Raw genomic sequence first — 24,924 nt, 5'->3', positions numbered from 1 at the left:
ATTTTTTTGAGTCAATAAGCAAATAAGTAAGAGATAAGCATTTTCATTTCTAAAATGCAAACTCCCGCCCCCCCTTCCCATTAAGGGAAATTTCAATAAACAATTTTGAGCACAAGACAAATGTTATTTCGTAATAGAATTTAAAAAAAAGAAAACAATTTGTATTAACAAAAATGTCAAGTTAATTAAAAAAATAATTATTTTCATATTTAAAATAATAATTATTTACATATAAATTATAAATAATTATATATATGTATATATATATATGTATATATATATATATATGTATATATATATGTATATATATATGTATATATATATATATATATATATATATATATATATATATATATATATATATATATATATACATATATATACATATATATATACATATATATATAATGTATATATACATATATATACATATATATATACATATATATATAATGTATAAATATATATATATATATATATATATATATATATATATATATATATATATATATATATATATATATATATATATATATATATATATATACATATATATATATGTATGTATATATATATGTATATATATATGTATATATATATATATATATATATATATATATATATATATGTATATATGTATGTATATATATATGTATATATATATGTATATATATATATATATATATATATATATATATATATATATATATATATATATATATATATATATATATATATATATACATATATATATATGTATGTATATATATATGTATATATATATGTATATATATATATATATATATATATATATATATATATGTATATATATATGTATATATATATATATATATATATATATATATATATATATATATATATATATATATATATATATATATGCGCATTGCACACATTTATCTTGTAAAACATGAAAGTCGTGAATTTATTAATTAGTTTCTATTTTATTTTGTGATTTGTTTATTATTTCTTATTTTTCTCCTATTCTTAATTAATTTCAGGTGGTCATCATTGATTTTCTGAAATAAAGAAGAGTTACTGGTCCCTCCACTGGCAAGTGAAATGTGGCTATTTGCAACTAAGATCGAGGTGAAGTAACTAAGGCTACTATTTTTTTTTTATTTCAAGAAATAGCTAAGAAGTTGGCAATTTCGGAAAAAATTAGTCTTATTTTACAAATATCTGACTATTTAAAAAGTATATTGTTGCTGAACTATCTAGTAGTGTCAAATCTAATGCCTCTATCACACGAGAGAAAAATAAGTGTAACCGTAAGTGTAACTTCAACTCTATCTGCAACTCTAAGCACAATTCCTCTGTTCGGAGTTGCCGAAAGGGTTGCTTAATTGCCTGAACAGTTGCATGTAATTGGGTTACCATATTTTGTTATTTATCTTTACTTTTGGCTCATATTTTATTTTATCATATGATTCTATTATATCATAGTTTATGAACGATGTTCGTAAAGGGAGGAAAAAGAAATAACAGACGCTGTAGAATATTGATTGATTTTGATTAAATTTTTTACATTTGTATTTGTGTTGTCTTTTTTTCAGCAGCAAATAAAAATTCTGAAAACTTTATTTCCCCGTTAGTGAAGTAGCATATTATAAAAAGGATTATGATTTCTACCTCATAATATGAGATGCTTTAACATATCATTGAATTTCATGCTGCGTCCCTAAAGACTTAAATACTATCTAGAATTTTGACGATTTTTTTTGCGTTGATTTGAGTGACTAATGTATAAAACATGATGCGCAGCGTTTTTAAAAAGTGCTTAGCGTTTTTAAAAAGTGCTTCTTAAGTGAAGTAGCATAGTATAAAAAGGTTTATGATTTCTATCTCATAATATAAGATGATGTTAAGATATCAATGAATTTCATGTTGCATCCCTAAAAGGACAAGGGGGTGAACGGGGGATGGACTTAAACACTATCTAGAATCTTGACGATTTTTTTTATCTTGATTTGAGTGACTAAGGTATAAAACATGGTGCGTAGCTTTTTTAAAAAGTGCTTTATTTTCCCTTTTCGAAAATGAGATTTATGAAAGGGAATGTCGATTTTCGCCACGTATTATGTAAAAACGTGCTTTTCGCATTCTTCTATTTCACGTTTTCAGAATTCATTCAACCACGAGCAATTTCAGCGTACCGTCAATTCATAGTGTATGAAAGCGCCAATCATTTTACAGGTTTGGTGAAATACTTGCAAGTCCGCATGTGCGTCTAGTGAGCTAGGTTCGGTGAGATTCTTACTCTCTCATCTGCAACTTTGCTGCATTTTGCAAGATATTCTCAATTTCAGACTTCATTTTCCACCCTCTGAAAGCGAACCGAAAAATCTCTTGATCATTTTTTAATGGCTAATATAATCAAGAAAAGAGTTCTTTTTCGAATTCTAGTTATTTTATCATGATCATGTAAAGTCTTTGAAAATTATTCTGCATTTTTTCAATTTACATAGTGCTTAAAATTATTTTTTGAGTGCCTAAAATGTTTTTAAAAGTTGCTTATTTTTTGTTGAAAGATTTGGCTCCGCACTCTGTAAAAGCATAGTATATTTATATATATATTTACTCTCTAACATGCTAGTTAGGCAAGTGGGGTATCATTATCTGTGTATATGCTAAATCGAATGAGTATAAAACCACGTTGTCTGATTTAATAGTTTAGCAATTCGAAAATTTATAAAAGTTTAATGTGTAGAAAGGACAATTTTATGACTTATACCACTTTATGCAACTGACATTGCTACCTAAGCAAGTAAGGCATTTCTACAAATTTAATTTTTTAAGCTTAATTCAAAAAAACAGTCCTTTGAAATAATTCTTTAGAAGAAATGAGGGTTCAATGTATGAAATATACAATTTTTGACTTACCTTTTACTCATAAAATATTCATAACATCAAAACTATTAGATCTATCAAATCAATTCTATTTTTTTAAAATTTAGTCTAAAAAATGCATAATAAATAATGTCAGACTTATCTATACTACAATGTCTCAGAATTTTATTGTCATCAAATTAATTTACATTGCATTAAGGGATCATCAATTTTATTCATTTACACATTGCATATCAGGAATATCACTTTTATGAAAATTATTTTTTCTAATTTCTTAGTAAAATTGTTTTTTAAATATAAGAGGATTATCAATGTCATACTTACAAATTATTATTGTAAAATTTAAAACATTCATTATTGGTATAAAATAATTTAATTAAGAATTATAGGATTTATTTTAGAACAAATTTATTGTAATTTATAGTATATAAATTAAAATTTATTAATAACTAAGAAAAAAACAATATTTTATTAAGAGCATACTTTTTATGTATCATATTATTTTGTTATAGCCTTTTACGTGTTTTGTTTTGCTTTTAAATAATACAAGAATCAATTTAAAAAATAAAACTTTTATTGTCAAGTGAAACAATTAGAACATTATTCATTTTCATTTCTTATTTTTTAATTTTTTTCATCATCTCTTTCCTTCTTCACCAGACAAACCTTACAGGATTATACGAAATATCTGAAATAAAAGAAAGAAAACACTTTCATGATAAAATTTTACCAACACATTATTAGAATAAGGGAGATTAAATACCATTAATTTGAAATCATTTCAGTCCTTAGGTATCCCTTTTAAACTTACTTTAAGTTTGACAGATATTTTGATTATAGTTCTAAGATTATTCTATACACTAATGGAAGATGGCAGGTATATTTGGTTTTGTAGTTCTTATGTTTGGATTGAAATTTGTTTTAAGAAAAATAAATTGTATTTATAAACGAAGACTATTAAAAATGTAAGTATATTGAAAAATTAGAAGGTACACTTACATACTTACTGTCATTGTAGAAAAGTTAAGTATCAAAAGATAAATGTGAAGTATAAATAAAAAGTAAAGTATCATTAGTTAACTTTGAATAATTGTAAACAAAATATTATGCAAATCATCATACAATAAAAAATAAAAAATAGAGGGGATGAATGTAGAAACAAACAAGGAGATTGGGAATTTGCATTTTTAATAATTACTTCTTATATATAATACACTACCTTTTTTTAATACTTTTCAATAATTACTGGAAAATGGGGTAACTTTGTGAGAGACAAGGTAAATATTTACCACACATATTTTCTAACTTGTTTTAAAATGAGATTTTCAAATATTAAAAGAATTCTTAGAGAAGAATAAAATAATTATTTCACAAATAATTATAATTGTAAAAAAACTTCAAATAATCGGACACATGCTTTTACAATCAACAAAAATAAAGATTAAAATTTAAAAATAAAGATATATAATTATTATTATATTTTACGTTATAATAATGCAACAAAGTTTGGCGAGTTGCTTGGCGAATATTTCAAAGTAAAGCTTTTCGCGAGCATAAATCTTTACATATTTAAAAATAGAAATCATTTCTATTTAAAGTAATTAAAACTTTGATCGGAACAAATTATAATAAGTTTTAACTTTTTTAGCTTAAAATAAATAAATATTTTAAAAGAAAATTTATCTAGAAAATAGTGTGCTAAAATGATGTGCAGGTTCCTGTTATGGTAGTACATCAACTGCATTGAAATGGTTATCTCATCGTGTGAAAGTATTTTTAATGCTTTAATTTTAAAGGAAACGTTATTATTAAACTAAAAAAAAATGTTCCGTTTCGTCTATAAAAAAATTTTATCCAATCATCCTCTTCACCAACATCGCCGCCATTTTTATTTACATTTGTATACGTCATCACATAAAATTGAAACGTCATAAAAAGCAAACGATCTGATTTGTTGATATAAGAAATTGCCTGAACAGTTGCAGATATTTCGTGCAACCGTGATTTCTATATCACACGAGGATTTTTCGAGCAATTTTTGGAGAAATTGCAGTTACAGTTTCGGTTACACTTACAGTTGCACTTATTTCCTCTCGTGTGATATAGGCTTTTAATTATCAAATTCAAATAATTATGTCAAAACCGAAACACCGTGTGAAAATGGCCGAAACACAATAAATATAAAGTTCAGTAAACCAATATGAATATGTAATGCAATCGTCACAAGCTACATGAAAAAGTGATAATTAAATTTCCAAATCGCGTGTCGTCATTCACAAACCTATAGAGGACGTTATTATTACGTACAGTTGCTCTGAAAATTTCTTCAGTGTAATATGGTTGCATCCTGTGGTCGGAAAAACTGCATTTTCTTTGCAGTTAACTACAACTATTTTTTTTTTTAATGTTGCGACTAGAAGCTACTTTCGAAATGTAGTCACTACTTTGCTACTTATGGAAGACAGAAACTTAACTGGGTATCTTAATTTTCACCAATATTAGAAATGATTTTGAATAAAAAATTGATTTGGTTAAATATGAGGAGATATTAAGAAGTCTTAATTCATGTTTACATGAAATTGTTTTTATTTTAAAGCATTTTTTACGAATTTGTTCCTTTAGTTTTCAAACTCTATGCTTTTTTCGACAGTGATTTAAGAAATACTTGGAAACTGTCAAAGGTCATTTAAGTTATAAAAGCTTTTTTTATATCCTCCAAGAAATAAAGTACAGAGCGAAAAGCAAAAACGGACCACCCTGAATAACTTCTGATCTAATGATCGGATCCCCACGTTCTCAATCTTAATGATTTGAGAAGATGACCACCAATATGCCAATTAATAAATGCAGTGGATAATTTAAGTCTCGAAATCAGACACAAAAACGTACTTTATAGTTCCTGCAAAATCAAATTTTGAAAAAGTGAGGTTTTTAAAATTTGATTTCTCAGGAACAACTAGGCCGATTACTCATCTATTTTTTTCGAAATTTTTTGAGTTTAAACTTGGTTTCTTTATTTAATAATGTTAAAAGAAGTTATCAAGGATCGCTACAAACTACATTTTTTTTTGTATCGTACCACTCACTGCAAAACTTCTTTTAAAAAACTGCACACGATACTACCAACTACAGAAGAAAGTAGCAAATACAGTAGTTTCGCTACTTGCAGCGCGCTACTGCCGACAACTGGTTACGTCCCTTTTCTATTACGGCAAGGCACTTAAATATCTTCATTTTAATTTACACGAAAATGAACATTAAAAAACTTATTTTACAGTAATAAGTATCCGTAATAGTATGCGATTACGAAATCGATAGTTCTCAGTTCACCGAAATGATATTAGAAGTTCGTCGATAAGGAAATCATTAATGAAAAATATGTTTTGAAATGTTGTTTGCGTTCAGTTAAAAAAAAGATTTACGGATGTTCTAGATTGCTTTGTTCAGCTTTCTTCTTAGAGAAATTTTGCGACTATTAATGTTCAACTTCCTAGCCTCATAATTTTGAACCCAATCCAGAAGACAATGGAACTTCTGGATCAAGTATTGGGAGAAATTTGCCTTCGTGGAGGGATTTTTGAGGGAACTAACGAGCATTTGCGCTACGTGAAAGGTAAAGGAAGACCTTGAAAACCTCCCACGGTTAGCCTAACGGCAAAAGAATTCTAACCCACCATCCATCTACAAAAGTATGAATGTAATTTTAAGCTACGGGTGCGTAAATCAAGTTCGTCTCGTCAAACAACCACATTTAAATACTAATCTTCCCATCTAAATATTTCTTCTTGTCTTCAAATTATTTTCTTTAAAAATTATTCACTTTAATTTTTTTTTTTTGGCTTATACTAAATAAAAATAGTTCATACTTTTGATTTCATAATAGTAATATAAGTTGATTTATATGGTATAAAAAATTTATACCTTAATTCAATTTCTTTTCATCCACAATTAAATAATAAAAATTAATAAATAAATATTAAAAAGTATTGTTTTTTGCATGAAATAATCCTTAGATAAATTAGTTTTATGAGTGGGTGCAATCTAAATAATGTTGTTAAATTAGTCTTTAAAGTATGACTAAAAACGCTAAAAGTGAAAATAATTTTTAGGGGACCAAACTTTCATCCGCTCTCCTAACTAAACTATTTGAGTAGTAATATCAATATAGAAGCATCTTAAGAAGGTTAGGAATTCAAATATGCAACAAAAAGAAAGTTATATGTGTAGTCAGAGAAAGTACGTTTTTGTGTTCGATTTAGAGAAAATCCAATAATTCAGACAAAATTTTTTCAGGGTGATTTTTCTTGCGCACTTTACACATTTATTTTGTAAAAAAAAAAAAAAAAAAAAAACATGAATTTGTTATTTTTGTTTTATTTTGTGATTTTATTGCTATTTCTTATTTTTTACCTATTTTTTAATTCAGGTGGTCGCATTCAATTTTCTGGTAAAGAAGAGTTACAGGTCCTCCTTTGGCAAGAGAAATGTAACCTATCGCTACTAAGAATGAGGTAAAACAACTAAGGATACCATTTTGTGGGCTAATGAGAGAATAAAAGGGCTGGTTTACTCCTTTGAAGAGACTCGTACCTCTCTGAGCTTCTGATTTCAGTCAGTGACGTCACTGTGGCGAAAGCATCAACTTCTGGCTTTATAAAATAAATTGTTTCGCTTGTAACTAGCATCTTTTTTAAACTTCTTTCAATACATTCATTGTATGTTTTTTAAAAACTTTTTAGGTGATTTTCTTTATCTGTTTTCAAAAATTTAAAAGTAGTATTCAGAAAATCAGCTTGCTCGATAGCGACCTGCAAGAATTATTATAAAACACAAAGTGAGAAAGGGCAATTTTCTCTGTTTTATTTTAGAAAATACGAAGGTGACATCAAATGAAGTATAAAATATATTGGAAGAATTTATCCTTCTACATTATACTTCATGTTTTTTATTTAGACGTTTAAGGATAACTTTAAACAAAAAAAGAAGAATCAGAATTTCTTTAATTCTGATTGATCTTCAAAGAAGAAAGAAATCCTGATCGAGGAAAATAAAATCCTGAATTTAAAAAATAAAAGACATTAATGCTTATAAATTTTTCCAATTACGATATATTTTAATGACATTATTGAAAATATTTATGCGTTTTAATTATAACGCCTTAATTTCCAATATTTATGAGGACGTGTATTATTTCCATTTCTATATGCTCAAAAATTATTGTTTTAGTAGTTAGCATATAATATTTTTGTTTCCAAGTGATAATATACAGAAATAAATTGTTCTTTTAATTATTAGTAAGCAAATAAATTAAAATGAGGCATAACAATTAATAAAATATATTATGACACTTTTATTAAATATGCACTAGTTGCACATTATTATCGAACAATAAGTAACTGTAAAAGTGTTCTTATATGCCCTTTTTTTACTTAACAGAAAGAGTTTAAAACTAAAATTAAAAAACGATGACAACCATTGCTGTATTTTTCTAACTCTAAATTTCTTTTATTATACTATAAGGAATACCAAGAAAATGTATGAATACTATATTTTTAAACAGAAATAATTTTTGACAGTGTCAAATTTGACAGCTAGTATCAGAAAAGTGTCGAACATTCAGCTCATTTCTTACTGAAAGCAGCAAATTTTTCATATCCTCTAGTTCTGATTTTTGAGATCTGTGTGCGGCGTGACGTCAGCTTTGAATATGAAATGAACCAGCCCTTCTATATCTTCTTTTTAGCCCAAATTATTTTTACAAAAAGTAGCTCAAAAGCGACATTTTCGGAAAAAATCTAAACTTCTTTTACAAATATGCGACTATTTTAAATTATATATTGTTGATCAACTATGGAGTAGTGTCTAGTCTTGTTATCGAATCAAAATCAAAATATCAGAAACAAAAAAAAACACAAACGCGTGTAAATTGCCAAAGAGCAATAAATAAAAGCACAGGAAACCTATATGAATTTATAATGCAGCTGTCTGGAGCTGCATCAAAAAGTGAAAATTAATTTTCGTAATCGCGTGTCGTTATTCGCAACGCAGTGACAATATAGATGTCAAAATAGAATCTATTGTTTTTTGTTTTTTTTTAAAGAAAGGAACAAATATATATGTCATTAAATATTAATATATATATATATATTTGTAAGAGAGAAATCTTAATAGTCTATTTAAACTTTACGTCCCATAATTTTAGGAATCTAATTACTTCAAAAATTAAATTCATGCATCAAGTTTGTCAGAATATTATTACTCTACAATTTTAAATTCTTGTGTCGTAATGTCATATAAAAATATTGGAATTTGAAACCCTGTAAGGAAATGATCAGAAAAGGATCGTGATTGTACAGTTACTAATTAAGAGTGCCTGAGAATAATTATGTTACTGTAAAAGGCCGAAGTCTTGTAAATCTTAAGATTTATTGGTAAAACCTAGTATTTACGAAAGTAGCTTACTAAAAGCCCGAAGTTTGCTCTAATATAAAATTCGGACTTTCACCAAGCATTCTGATAAAACTTAAGATTTACCACCGCCTTCCAGCAAAAGCTCGAAACCAGTTATACCTAATGATAGAACTTTTCATTCGCAGATATATTATGTTCTGTTACGTTATAAGGGACCGCCACATCGTGGTGAATGAATTCACAAACGCAACCCTCAACCTCAATGGGCAATATTGGGAACATCGGGAGCAATAGAAGAGGGCAAAATATTTATTTAATAATTATTAGAAAGAGAACAATCATCTCCGTAAAATGTTTCGTTTTAAGGGATAAGGGAAATTTAAAAAGTTATAATTGGTCTGCTAATTAGGTTGAGGGAAAAAGTCCTACTCACGAGATAGCAAAGGGAAAAACGTTAAAATGCTTAACACACACATAATATAGAACTTGAAAACCAAAATTGTAGATTAAAAGACAGGATGTGAGTATTAACGTGTGAGAAAGACCTTTTTGTCTAGAATAATAGTTTAAGAAAGAAATTTAGATAAATTAATAACATAAAGTGATTAATTGAAGCTCTTTATGTAGCACACACACCCATACATACTTACATACACAGCGAAAGAGGGTGAGATAGATACAGGACCAACATGAAGGAATTTAAATTATTAGCCAGGAAATTAGCTGAATATAAAAAATATTAGCCAAATTTCAAAATTCTTAGTCAAAGGCATTACATAAAGCGAAATATTTTATAAAATGCAAATTCAAAGGAAGAGTCATTTTGCAGTTGAGAAGAAAATGAGCAATGAATGGTGGTGAAATGATAATAAAATGCAAGTAATAAAGAGGATAATTTTAAAATATCAAATATCACTGCAGTATATGTAAATGGAAAGTTGACACATCCCGGTTTCCTTCGCTAACTAGTTATCTTTAGTAAATTGAGTCTAATTCGATATTCAACCTAGAGCGAATATAGAACTTTTATTTTTAATAAAATAGACGTTTTATCAGTTAAACTCTCAGATCTGTTGTTATGACGCCAGCATTTATTTCACTCCCTCCCCCTCACTAACCCTGCACTCTGCAGAAACAAGCGAGGAGATCGAGTGAAGATAGACAGAACATAAAACTTCACATCTTTCTGCAGAGAAGGATTACTGAACTTCAGGTAGATCAAATTTTTTATTGCATGGACACGTTCTTTAAAAAAATCTTTCAAATTGTCACAACAGAACGTTTAAGGAAATCAGGAGGACTCGAGGTCTACAAATGCGATTAAATGCATCCTTTTGTTTGGAAGTTCTTAAAAGGTGTAATGAAACTTTTCTCGTGTTGTTCTAGGTACTCCCACTCTGACGATGGTTCTTCAGTTTTTTCTCTCTCCAAGGATACAGAATAAACAGGGATTGAGTGGTCAACACTCATCTCATATGCTTATCACGATGGATCTGGATATGTTCCGCCATACTTAGGTTAAAATATCTAATAACTAAAAATGAGTAACACTGTATGATATTATACTATAATTTATTTTGTATATGCTAAACCAGTGATGTAAGTAAAATATATTTTGTGTGGGCGTCATCTTTCACAACGAAAACAGGAATTTTTAGCAAGGTAGGGAAATATTAGGCTAAGCAATTAATCCTCTTCTGTTACATATACATATTTACACAGAGACTTAACACAAGGACAGGTACGAACCTATGTAAATTTATTATACATCAAAGTTACCAGATACACAAAACAAAAATATATGACGGGTACAATGAAATGCATAAACAAATAATAAATATTAGGTGAATAACAAAAGTAGACAAGAAAGAAATATATTTTAACTAATGCAATGTGCGATACGGCTCGGTACTTATTTAACCTCGTTAATTAACATTCTTACTTATGTAGAGAAACTTAACACCATTTTCGCTGGCCATATGTTATAAAGATTAGGTCACATATGGCTAAATTAGTTCTTGTAGTCTCGACAATGAACATATAACAGGTTTGAGTGGCGATAAATGGTTAGAGGGTTCGAGTCTAACATTAGAAAGTGGTTTAAAAAGTTAGCAGTTACTAAAGCGAGCAGTTTAAAAAAGCGTTCAAAAGGACACTGAAGTCGAATACTGTTCAAAAGTTAGTAAGCTCGAATAATGATCAAATAATATTGGGTTAGATTAATTACTAACGAAATGATAGTAGCTTCGGCAACCGTTAAATGGGTAATTGATTTAATGTATAAGTGGTCCAAATAATAGTGCGATCGAGCATTGCTTTGATATTAGGTATGAATAAAGGACTCCAGTTCATCAAAAGAAAATGATATAAAAAGCGATCACATGATAATAAGAACGAATAATGTTCGATTGATCACATGTGAGCGGGGTAGAGTACCGATAAATAGTTTATTGGTTAGAGTTTAACAAATGAGAATGGTTAAAAAGTTAGTATTTGGAGTGACTTAGAAAATCATTAAAAATATGAAATACCAGAGTGTTCGGGTTACAAGCAAATCAAATGATAACAGAATTAAATACTGTTGAATAATAGATTGTATCATTGATAATAGGGAACGAGTGATGCGCAAAGGTAAGTTAAAAACGTGCCAAATGATAGTATAATCAAGTAATGTTCAAATAATAGTAAGATTGAAAACTGATCATATGATAAAGGGTTCGATTATTGATCATATGAAAGCTGGTGTGAGTAACGATAAATAATTCAAGGTTAACAATTAAACGGTTTAGAAAAGTACTCAAATTAAATGACCAAATGATGCGTTCAAATACTGACAATGAATGAGTGTGCTCTAGATTTTAAGAAATAATCATATAGTATCATACATATAATAGCCGGTCGCATTATTGATTAAACGATAGAGGGCTCATACATAATTTAATTAAAATAGGTTCAAGCACCATTAAATGGTTGCGCGTTCGAGTATAGTATTAAAGAAAAGAAAATTTGTTCAAATGATAAGTTGATCATTTGATATTTAAATGAGCGTGGGTACCATTATTGATCACGTGATAGTACGTTAGATTCATCTTATTAGTTAGTAAACCCCAGTTTAACAAAAGAGAGGATTATACCAGATAAATGTAATAACAGAGAGATCGAGTAATATACCAAAGATGGTAAATTCGATTACAGATCAAATAATAGGTTTGTGTACTGTTAGCGAAGTTAAACATTGATAAAATGTAGGGGTTATGGAACCGATACATACAGTGTCAGTTCAATTGCTAATATAAAGCGAGGATTTTGATCACAACTTGATCAGAATCAACTGTCATTTAATCGATTTCAGAACTGACTCAATATCAGTATTTCACTTACAGGCATTTAATCTTTATTTGAATTCACTATCTTTTTATTAGCTCTCGAACCAACATACTTTTTTTAATCCCTCTCAAATCCCATATAATTTTATCAATACTTGTAACCAATATTTTTCGCGTTGTCGAACTTATCATTTGATCGGTACTTAAGTCACTTAACTTTCAATTTGTTCTCTAACACACTCTCTTTTAATTAATACTAAAACACACCACTGATCCAACCAACTCTGCTCTTTGTCAATGCTGAAACTCACTTTCATTTCGTAAATTATTGAACCCACATTTGTACTTTCGATTCTGGAGCCTCCTTTTACTTGATCAGGAAATGAACTCTCGGAGATCTGATCATTATTACTTTAAATCGGTTCTGGAATAATTCGTTTGAGTGAGTAAATCAGTTGAACACTTCTGTAACTAAACTCTCTTGTTAGTGAGATCGAGTTTGTATTATGGCAAACTCGATTGTGGATCAAATCATCGAGTACCAATTAAAAGGTAGTGGGTTCAAATACTGTTGAAAAGACAACAGGTTTGAACAGCTGTTTAACGAGTCTTTGCATAAAATGTAGATTCGAGGACATATATATAATAGGTTGTTTGAACAATGTTAAGGCGGTTCAGAAATTGATAAGATAGTCGGTTCGAGTATTAATCATATGATTTAAGGTTTGAAAGCTGATCACTGGAGTACAGTAAACATTTATTGGTTCAAATCCTAATGGTTTGATTATTCGTTCGAGATTCTCTAAAGAGATTGTTGGTTCGGATACTAGAACACGCAGCCATTTAATAAATTCTTATTTCCACTCTTTTGTTATTAAGACTCGAACGCAGTATCATTTGATGGATAATCGGTCTAATAACTTTTAATCGGTTATAGAACTCGCTATTATTAGACCGGTACTCAATCCTTCACCTATCAAATGGTACCCTAACTCATTCTCGAACCGACTTTCCTTAAAGTGATACTCTTATCCATTATTATTAGGTCAATAATCGAACCCGCTATCATTGGATCAATAGTTGAATACACATTTTGGTTATTGGAACCTGCTTCTGTTATCATTTTATGCCTTTTAAACAGTTATCGAAGCCTCTTTCATTTAAGCACATTTCGAACCTTCTTTTTATATGGCCGGAGCCCACTATCATTTGATTAAGTCGCAATGTTTATCAAGCCACAAACGAACTTTCATTTGATAAGTATTTACACCTTCTGTTTAATCATTATATGCGCCCGCTATCTATTTACTAGCACTCGAACCTACACAGTTTTCATCCGCTCTCAATATTCGTTACCCCTAGTTTCCAAATTCGCTTTTAATAGATCAGTACTCTAGTCCATTACCTCTCTCTTTTAATCATTACTCGAACTTTTCATCAATGCTGGAACCCACTATCATATGATCAATTATTGAACCTCCTATTACTTAACCAGAAATTGATCACACAAAAGATCATTACTCTAACCCATTTCTTTCAATCTGTTCTCGGTTGCGATATTTTTTGATCATATATCGAAAAATGGTGATTGATCAAAACAAAGTGGGTAGCATTAATGAGCTAAAATTCTGAAAATAAACAATTGTCTGTTCGTAAATTTACCTAAATGGTAGAAATTTCTAACGCTAGTTTACAAACGAATCAAATAAGTACATATCTTAGTGGATTCGTGTATCGAACTAAACAGTAGGATTAATTTTTGATCTAATGCTAGTAAGTAAACGAGAAACTCATAGTCGATTCCAAGTCGTGAGTTTGATCAATACAGAGTAGGATCGAGAAACGATTAAGAATAGTAGATTTGGGAACCGATATTAAAAAATATGATTAACCTTTCTAATAAAACGATACTGAATGTATACTTTGAGAGATTCTGTTAAAATTAATCAAATGATAGCAGTAAAAGCAGGGGTTTCATTATTGATTTAATGACCGTGGGTTCGATACTGCTTAAATGATAGGGATTCAAGTAACTATAATAAGATAAATTCTTGTAATGCGGATCAAATTTAAGCGGATTCGAGCATATTCTATAATGATTAACGGAAAATAGAGGGTTCGATTATTAATCAAATGATAAGCGGTTCGAGTATTTAACTGAAGAGAGTTGAGAAAGTGTACAATTGTGAAATCCAGGTGTGTTTAAATAATAGTAAGCACTAATGTTAATCTAATGATAGCAGGTTCAGGTTGCGATTAAAATAAAGGTATAGCGAGCATTGATCAATTGATAGTAGAATTCTGATCAAATTATTGTAGTAACCAGTAACGAAAATAAATAGAAGGTCTTATTATTAATCCAATGACAATAAGATAGTGATCAAAAGGGAGTGAGTATACGAAAACTTATTGAAATATAGCGAGTTCGATTTATTGAGTCAGTTCTGAAATCGATTATATGACAGTTGATTCTGATCAAGTTGTGATCAAAATCCTCGCTTTATATTAGCAATTGAACTGACTCTGTATGTATCGGTTCCATAACCCCTACATTTTATCAATGTTTAACTTCGCTAACATTTCAACAGTACACAAACCTATTATTTGATCTGTAATCGAATTTACCATCTTTGGTATATTACTCGATCTCTCTGTTATTACATTTATCTGGTATAATCCCCTCTTTTGTTAAACTGGGGTTTACTAACTAATAAGATGAATCTAACGTGCTATCACGTGATCAATAATGGTACCCACGCTCATTTAAATATCAAATGATCAACTTATCATTTGAACAAATTTTCTTTTCTTTAATACTATGCTCGAACGCGCAACCATTTAATGGTGCTTGAACCTATTATAATTAAATTATGTATGAGCCCTCTATCATTTAATCAATAATGCGACCGGCTATTATATGTATGATACTATATGATTATTTCTTAAAATCTAGAGCACACTCATTCATTGTCAGTATTTGAACGCATCATTTGGTCATTTAATTTGAGTACTTTTCTAAACCGTTTAATTGTTAACCTTGAATTATTTATCGTTACTCACACCAGCTTTCATATGATCAATAATCGAACCCTTTATCATATGATCAGTTTTCAATCTTACTATTATTTGAACATTACTTGATTATACTATCATTTGGCACGTTTTTAACTTACCTTTGCGCATCACTCGTTCCCTATTATCAATGATACAATCTATTATTCAACAGTATTTAATTCTGTTATCATTTGATTTGCTTGTAACCCGAACACTCTGGTATTTCATATTTTTAATGATTTTCTAAGTCACTCCAAATACTAACTTTTTAACCATTCTCATTTGTTAAACTCTAACCAATAAACTATTTATCGGTACTCTACCCCGCTCACATGTGATCAATCGAACATTATTCGTTCTTATTATCATGTGATCGCTTTATATATCATTTTCTTTTGATGAACTGGAGTCTTTTATTCATACCTAATATCAAAGCAATGCTCGATCGCACTATTATTTGGACCACTTACACATTAAATCAATTACCCATTTAACGGTTGCCGAAGCTACTATCATTTCGTTAGTAATTAATCTAACCCAATATTATTTGATCATTATTCGAGCTTGCTAACATTTGAACAGTATTCGACTTCAGTGTCCTTTTGAACGCTTTTTTAAACTGCTCGCTTTAGTAACTGCTAACTTTTTAAACCACTTTCTAATGTTAGACTCGAACCCTCTAACCATTTATCGCCACTCAAACCTGTTATATGTTCATTGTCGAGACTACAAGAACTAATTTAGCCATATGTGACCTAATCTTTATAACATATGGCCAGCGAAAATGGTGTTAAGTTTCTCTACATAAGTAAGAATGTTAATTAACGAGGTTAAATAAGTACCGAGCCGTATCGCACATTGCATTAGTTAAAATATATTTCTTTCTTGTCTACTTTTGTTATTCACCTAATATTTATTATTTGTTTATGCATTTTATTGTACCCGTCATATATTTTTGTTTTGTGTATCTGGTAACTTTGATGTATAATAAGTTTACATAGGTTCGTACCTGTCCTTGTGTTAAGTCTCTGTGTAAATATGTATATGTAACAGAAGAGGATTAATTGCTTAGCCTAATATTTCCCTACCTTGCTAAAAATTCCTGTTTTCGTTGTGAAAGATGACGCCCACACAAAATATATTTTACTTACATCACTGGTTTAGCATATACAAAATAAATTATAGTATAATATCATACAGTGTTACTCATTTTTAGTTATTAGATATTTTAACCTAAGTATGGCGGAACATATCCAGATCCATCGTGATAAGCATATGAGATGAGTGTTGACCACTCAATCCCTGTTTATTCTGTATCCTTGGAGAGAGAAAAAACTGAAGAACCATCGTCAGAGTGGGAGTACCTAGAACAACACGAGAAAAGTTTCATTACACCTTTTAAGAACTTCCAAACAAAAGGATGCATTTAATCGCATTTGTAGACCTCGAGTCCTCCTGATTTCCTTAAACGTTCTGTTGTGACAATTTGAAAGATTTTTTTAAAGAACGTGTCCATGCAATAAAAAATTTGATCTACCTGAAGTTCAGTAATCCTTCTCTGCAGAAAGATGTGAAGTTTTATGTTCTGTCTATCTTCACTCGATCTCCTCGCTTGTTTCTGCAGAGTGCAGGGTTAGTGAGGGGGAGGGAGTGAAATAAATGCTGGCGTCATAACAACAGATCTGAGAGTTTAACTGATAAAACGTCTATTTTATTAAAAATAAAAGTTCTATATTCGCTCTAGGTTGAATATCGAATTAGACTCAATTTACTAAAGATAACTAGTTAGCGAAGGAAACCGGGATGTGTCAACTTTCCATTTACATATACTGCAGTGATATTTGATATTTTAAAATTATCCTCTTTATTACTTGCATTTTATTATCATTTCACCACCATTCATTGCTCATTTTCTTCTCAACTGCAAAATGACTCTTCCTTTGAATTTGCATTTTATAAAATATTTCGCTTTATGTAATGCCTTTGACTAAGAATTTTGAAATTTGGCTAATATTTTTTATATTCAGCTAATTTCCTGGCTAATAATTTAAATTCCTTCATGTTGGTCCTGTATCTATCTCACCCTCTTTCGCTGTGTATGTAAGTATGTATGGGTGTGTGTGCTACATAAAGAGCTTCAATTAATCACTTTATGTTATTAATTTATCTAAATTTCTTTCTTAAACTATTATTCTAGACAAAAAGGTCTTTCTCACACGTTAATACTCACATCCTGTCTTTTAATCTACAATTTTGGTTTTCAAGTTCTATATTATGTGTGTGTTAAGCATTTTAACGTTTTTCCCTTTGCTATCTCGTGAGTAGGACTTTTTCCCTCAACCTAATTAGCAGACCAATTATAACTTTTTAAATTTCCCTTATCCCTTAAAACGAAACATTTTACGGAGATGATTGTTCTCTTTCTAATAATTATTAAATAAATATTTTGCCCTCTTCTATTGCTCCCGATGTTCCCAATATTGCCCATTGAGGTTGAGGGTTGCGTTTGTGAATTCATTCACCACGATGTGGCGGTCCCTTATAACGTAACAGAACATAATATATCTGCGAATGAAAAGTTCTATCATTAGGTATAACTGGTTTCGAGCTTTTGCTGGAAGGCGGTGGTAAATCTTAAGTTTTATCAGAATGCTTGGTGAAAGTCCGAATTTTATATTAGAGCAAACTTCGGGCTTTTAGTAAGCTACTTTCGTAAATACTAGGTTTTACCAATAAATCTTAAGATTTACAAGACTTCGGCCTTTTACAGTAACATAATTATTCTCAGGCACTCTTAATTAGTAACTGTACAATCACGATCCTTTTCTGATCATTTCCTTACAGGGTTTCAAATTCCAATATTTTTATATGACATTACGACACAAGAATTTAAAATTGTAGAGTAATAATATTCTGACAAACTTGATGCATGAATTTAATTTTTGAAGTAATTAGATTCCTAAAATTATGGGACGTAAAGTTTAAATAGACTATTAAGATTTCTCTCTTACAAATATATATATATATATTAATATTTAATGACATATATATTTGTTCCTTTCTTTAAAAAAAAACAAAAAACAATAGATTCTATTTTGACATCTATATTGTCACTGCGTTGCGAATAACGACACGCGATTACGAAAATTAATTTTCACTTTTTGATGCAGCTCCAGACAGCTGCATTATAAATTCATATAGGTTTCCTGTGCTTTTATTTATTGCTCTTTGGCAATTTACACGCGTTTGTGTTTTTTTTTGTTTCTGATATTTTGATTTTGATTCGATAACAAGACTAGACACTACTCCATAGTTGATCAACAATATATAATTTAAAATAGTCGCATATTTGTAAAAGAAGTTTAGATTTTTTCCGAAAATGTCGCTTTTGAGCTACTTTTTGTAAAAATAATTTGGGCTAAAAAGAAGATATAGAAGGGCTGGTTCATTTCATATTCAAAGCTGACGTCACGCCGCACACAGATCTCAAAAATCAGAACTAGAGGATATGAAAAATTTGCTGCTTTCAGTAAGAAATGAGCTGAATGTTCGACACTTTTCTGATACTAGCTGTCAAATTTGACACTGTCAAAAATTATTTCTGTTTAAAAATATAGTATTCATACATTTTCTTGGTATTCCTTATAGTATAATAAAAGAAATTTAGAGTTAGAAAAATACAGCAATGGTTGTCATCGTTTTTTAATTTTAGTTTTAAACTCTTTCTGTTAAGTAAAAAAAGGGCATATAAGAACACTTTTACAGTTACTTATTGTTCGATAATAATGTGCAACTAGTGCATATTTAATAAAAGTGTCATAATATATTTTATTAATTGTTATGCCTCATTTTAATTTATTTGCTTACTAATAATTAAAAGAACAATTTATTTCTGTATATTATCACTTGGAAACAAAAATATTATATGCTAACTACTAAAACAATAATTTTTGAGCATATAGAAATGGAAATAATACACGTCCTCATAAATATTGGAAATTAAGGCGTTATAATTAAAACGCATAAATATTTTCAATAATGTCATTAAAATATATCGTAATTGGAAAAATTTATAAGCATTAATGTCTTTTATTTTTTAAATTCAGGATTTTATTTTCCTCGATCAGGATTTCTTTCTTCTTTGAAGATCAATCAGAATTAAAGAAATTCTGATTCTTCTTTTCTGTTTAAAGTTATCCTTAAACGTCTAAATAAAAAACATGAAGTATAATGTAGAAGGATAAATTCTTCCAATATATTTTATACTTCATTTGATGTCACCTTCGTATTTTCTAAAATAAAACAGAAAATTGCCCTTTCTCACTTTGTGTTTTATAATAATTCTTGCAGGTCGCTATCGAGCAAGCTGATTTTCTGAATACTACTTTTAAATTTTTGAAAACAGATAAAGAAAATCACCTAAAAAGTTTTTAAAAAACATACAATGAATGTATTGAAAGAAGTTTAAAAAAGATGCTAGTTACAAGCGAAACAATTTATTTTATAAAGCCAGAAGTTGATGCTTTCGCCACAGTGACGTCACTGACTGAAATCAGAAGCTCAGAGAGGTACGAGTCTCTTCAAAGGAGTAAACCAGCCCTTTTATTCTCTCATTAGCCCACAAAATGGTATCCTTAGTTGTTTTACCTCATTCTTAGTAGCGATAGGTTACATTTCTCTTGCCAAAGGAGGACCTGTAACTCTTCTTTACCAGAAAATTGAATGCGACCACCTGAATTAAAAAATAGGTAAAAAATAAGAAATAGCAATAAAATCACAAAATAAAACAAAAATAACAAATTCATGTTTGTTTTTTTTTCAAAATAAATGTGTAAAGTGCGCAAGAAAAATCACCCTGAAAAAATTTAGTCTGAATTATTGGATTTTCTCTAAATCGAACACAAAAACGTACTTTCTCTGATTACACATATAACTTTCTTTTTGTTGCATATTTGAATTCCTAACCTTCTTAAGATGCTTCATTATTGATATTACTACTCAAATAGTTTAGTTAGGAGAGCGGATGAAAGTTTGGTCCCCTAAAAATTATTTTCACTTTTAGCGTTTTTAGTCATACTTTAAAGACTAATTTAACAACATTAATTAGATTGCACCCACTCATAAAACTAATTTATCTAAAGATTATTTCATGCAAAAAACAATACTTTTTAATATTTATTTATTAATTTTTATTATTTAATTGTGGATGAAAAGAAATTGAATTAAGGTATAAATTTTTTATACCATATAAATCAACGTATATTACTATCATGAAATCAAAAGTATGAACTATTTTTATTTAGTATAAGCCAAAAAAAAAAAAAAAAAAATAAAGTGAATAATTTTTAAATAAAATAATTTGAAGACAAGAAGAAATATTTAGATGGGAAGATTAGTATTTAAATGTGGTTGTTTGACGAGACGAACTTGATTTACGCACCCGTAGCTTAAAATTACATTCATACTTTTGTAGATGGATGGTGGGTTAGAATTCTTTTGCCGTTAGGCTAACCGTGGGAGGTTTTCAAGGTCTTCCTTTACCTTTCACGTAGCGCAAATGCTCGTTAGTTCCCTCAAAAATCCCTCCACGAAGGCAAATTTCTCCCAATACTTGATCCAGAAGTTCCATTGTCTTCTGGATTGGGTTCAAAATTATGAGGCTAGGAAGTTGAACATTAATAGTCGCAAAATTTCTCTAAGAAGAAAGCTGAACAAAGCAATCTAGAACATCCGTAAATCTTTCTTTTAACTGAACGCAAACAACATTTCAAAACATATTTTTCATTAATGATTTCCTTATCGACGAACTTCTAATATCATTTCGGTGAACTGAGAACTATCGATTTCGTAATCGCATACTATTACGGATACTTATTACTGTAAAATAAGTTTTTTAATGTTCATTTTCGTGTAAATTAAAATGAAGATATTTAAGTGCCTTGCCGTAATAAAAAAGGGACGTTACCAGTTGTCGGCAGTAGCGCGCTGCAAGTAGCGAAATTACTGTATTTGCTACTTTCTTCCGTAGTTGGTAGTATCGTGTGCAGTTTTTTAAAAGAAGTTTTGCAGTGAGTGGTACGATACAAAAAAAATGTAGTTTGTAGCGATCCTTGATAACTTCTTTTAACATTATTAAATAAAGAAACCAAGTTTAAACTCAAAAAATTTCGAAAAAAATAGATGAGTAATCGGCCTAGTTGTTCCTGAGAAATCAAATTTTAAAAACCTCACTATTTCAAAATTTGATTTTGCAGGAACTATAAAGTACGTTTTTGTGTCTGATTTCGAGACTTAAATTATCCACTGCATTTATTAATTGGCATATTGGTGGTCATCTTCTCAAATCATTAAGATTGAGAACGTGGGGATCCGATCATTAGATCAGAAGTTATTCAGGGTGGTCCGTTTTTGCTTTTCGCTCTGTACTTTATTTCTTGGAGGATATAAAAAAAGCTTTTATAACTTAAATGACCTTTGACAGTTTCCAAGTATTTCTTAAATCACTGTCGAAAAAAGCATAGAGTTTGAAAACTAAAGGAACAAATTCGTAAAAAATGCTTTAAAATAAAAACAATTTCATGTAAACATGAATTAAGACTTCTTAATATCTCCTCATATTTAACCAAATCAATTTTTTATTCAAAATCATTTCTAATATTGGTGAAAATTAAGATACCCAGTTAAGTTTCTGTCTTCCATAAGTAGCAAAGTAGTGACTACATTTCGAAAGTAGCTTCTAGTCGCAACATTAAAAAAAAAAATAGTTGTAGTTAACTGCAAAGAAAATGCAGTTTTTCCGACCACAGGATGCAACCATATTACACTGAAGAAATTTTCAGAGCAACTGTACGTAATAATAACGTCCTCTATAGGTTTGTGAATGACGACACGCGATTTGGAAATTTAATTATCACTTTTTCATGTAGCTTGTGACGATTGCATTACATATTCATATTGGTTTACTGAACTTTATATTTATTGTGTTTCGGCCATTTTCACACGGTGTTTCGGTTTTGACATAATTATTTGAATTTGATAATTAAAAGCCTATATCACACGAGAGGAAATAAGTGCAACTGTAAGTGTAACCGAAACTGTAACTGCAATTTCTCCAAAAATTGCTCGAAAAATCCTCGTGTGATATAGAAATCACGGTTGCACGAAATATCTGCAACTGTTCAGGCAATTTCTTATATCAACAAATCAGATCGTTTGCTTTTTATGACGTTTCAATTTTATGTGATGACGTATACAAATGTAAATAAAAATGGCGGCGATGTTGGTGAAGAGGATGATTGGATGAAATTTTTTTATAGACGAAACGGAACATTTTTTTTTAGTTTAATAATAACGTTTCCTTTAAAATTAAAGCATTAAAAATACTTTCACACGATGAGATAACCATTTCAATGCAGTTGATGTACTACCATAACAGGAACCTGCACATCATTTTAGTATCGGTGAGTATAGTACACTATTTTCTAGATAAATTTTCTTTTAAAATATTTATTTATTTTAAGCTAAAAAAGTTAAAACTTATTATAATTTGTTCCGATCAAAGTTTTAATTACTTTAAATAGAAATAATTTCTATTTTTAAATATGTAAAGATTTATGCTCGCGAAAAGCTTTACTTTGAAATATTCGCCAAGCAACTCGCCAAACTTTGTTGCATTATTATAACGTAAAATATAATAATAATTATATATCTTTATTTTTAAATTTTAATCTTTATTTCTGTTGATTGTAAAAGCATGTGTCCGATTATTTGAAGTTTTTTTACAATTATAATTATTTGTGAAATAATTATTTTATTCTTCTCTAAGAATTCTTTTAATTTTTGAAAATCTCATTTTAAAACAAGTTAGAAAATATGTGTGGTAAATATTTACCTTGTCTCTCACAAAGTTACCCCATTTTCCAGTAATTATTGAAAAGTATTAAAAAAAAGGTAGTGTATTATATATAAGAAGTAATTATTAAAAATGCAAATTCCCAATCTCCTTGTTTGTTTCTACATTCATCCCCTCTATTTTTTTTTTTATTTTTTATTGTATGATGATTTGCATAATATTTTGTTTACAATTATTCAAAGTTAACTAATGATACTTTACTTTTTATTTATACTTCACATTTATCTTTTGATACTTAACTTTTCTACAATGACAGTAAGTATGTAAGTGTACCTTCTAATTTTTCAATATACTTACATTTTTAATAGTCTTCGTTTATAAATACAATTTATTTTTCTTAAAACAAATTTCAATCCAAACATAAGAACTACAAAACCAAATATACCTGCCATCTTTCATTAGTGTATAGAATAATCTTAGAACTATAATCAAAATATCTGTCAAACTTAAAGTAAGTTTAAAAGGGATACCTAAGGACTGAAATGATTTCAAATTAATGGTATTTAATCTCCCTTATTCTAATAATGTGTTGGTAAAATTTTATCATGAAAGTGTTTTCTTTCTTTTATTTCAGATATTTCGTATAATCCTGTAAGGTTTGTCTGGTGAAGAAGGAAAGAGATGATGAAAAAAATTAAAAAATAAGAAATGAAAATGAATAATGTTCTAATTGTTTCACTTGACAATAAAAGTTTTATTTTTTAAATTGATTCTTGTATTATTTAAAAGCAAAACAAAACACGTAAAAGGCTATAACAAAATAATATGATACATAAAAAGTATGCTCTTAATAAAATATTGTTTTTTTCTTAGTTATTAATAAATTTTAATTTATATACTATAAATTACAATAAATTTGTTCTAAAATAAATCCTATAATTCTTAATTAAATTATTTTATACCAATAATGAATGTTTTAAATTTTACAATAATAATTTGTAAGTATGACATTGAAAATCCTCTTATATTTAAAAAACAATTTTACTAAGAAATTAGAAAAAATAATTTTCATAAAAGTGATATTCCTGATATGCAATGTGTAAATGAATAAAATTGATGATCCCTTAATGCAATGTAAATTAATTTGATGACAATAAAATTCTGAGACATTGTAGTATAGATAAGTCTGACATTATTTATTATGCATTTTTTAGACTAAATTTTTAAAAAATAGAATTGATTTGATAGATCTAATAGTTTTGATGTTATGAATATTTTATGAGTAAAAGGTAAGTCAAAAATTGTATATTTCATACATTGAACCCTCATTTCTTCTAAAGAATTATTTCAAAGGACTGTTTTTTTGAATTAAGCTTAAAAAATTAAATTTGTAGAAATGCCTTACTTGCT

The 24,924-nt window shown here is 28.7% G+C and overlaps 1 protein-coding gene and 1 long non-coding RNA gene across 10 annotated transcripts in view; one reads left to right on the top strand and one right to left on the bottom strand.

Moving 5' to 3' along the window:
• The window catches only part of LOC147816154 (uncharacterized), a 102,142-nt gene extending 77,862 nt beyond the window's left edge, over positions 1–24,280 (top strand). For 5 of the 6 annotated variants that reach the window (XR_015431798.1, XR_015431797.1, XM_087158264.1 and 2 more), the window contains 2 exons: positions 1,023–1,110; positions 7,298–7,549. The gene's annotated coding sequence lies outside the window, so the exon portion shown is untranslated. Of the gene's footprint in view, positions 1–1,022; positions 1,111–7,297; positions 7,550–24,148 lie in introns of those variants that run through there. The other variant, XM_087158265.1, reaches the window with a different exon arrangement.
• LOC147816153 (uncharacterized) overlaps positions 20,143–24,924 on the bottom strand; it is a 41,975-nt gene continuing 37,193 nt past the window's right edge. For all 4 annotated transcript variants that reach the window (XR_015431800.1, XR_015431802.1, XR_015431799.1 and 1 more), the window contains one exon: positions 20,143–20,394. This is a non-coding gene — a long non-coding RNA (uncharacterized LOC147816153). The remainder of the gene's footprint in view (positions 20,395–24,924) is intronic.

The sequence above is a fragment of the Parasteatoda tepidariorum genome, chromosome 2, assembly GCF_982258835.1.
Source record: "Parasteatoda tepidariorum strain Cologne lab strain chromosome 2, Ptep-v5.0, whole genome shotgun sequence".
In the NCBI taxonomy this organism is placed as follows: domain Eukaryota; kingdom Metazoa; phylum Arthropoda; class Arachnida; order Araneae; family Theridiidae; genus Parasteatoda; species Parasteatoda tepidariorum.
This window is presented reverse-complemented; position numbering and strand designations above follow the sequence as displayed.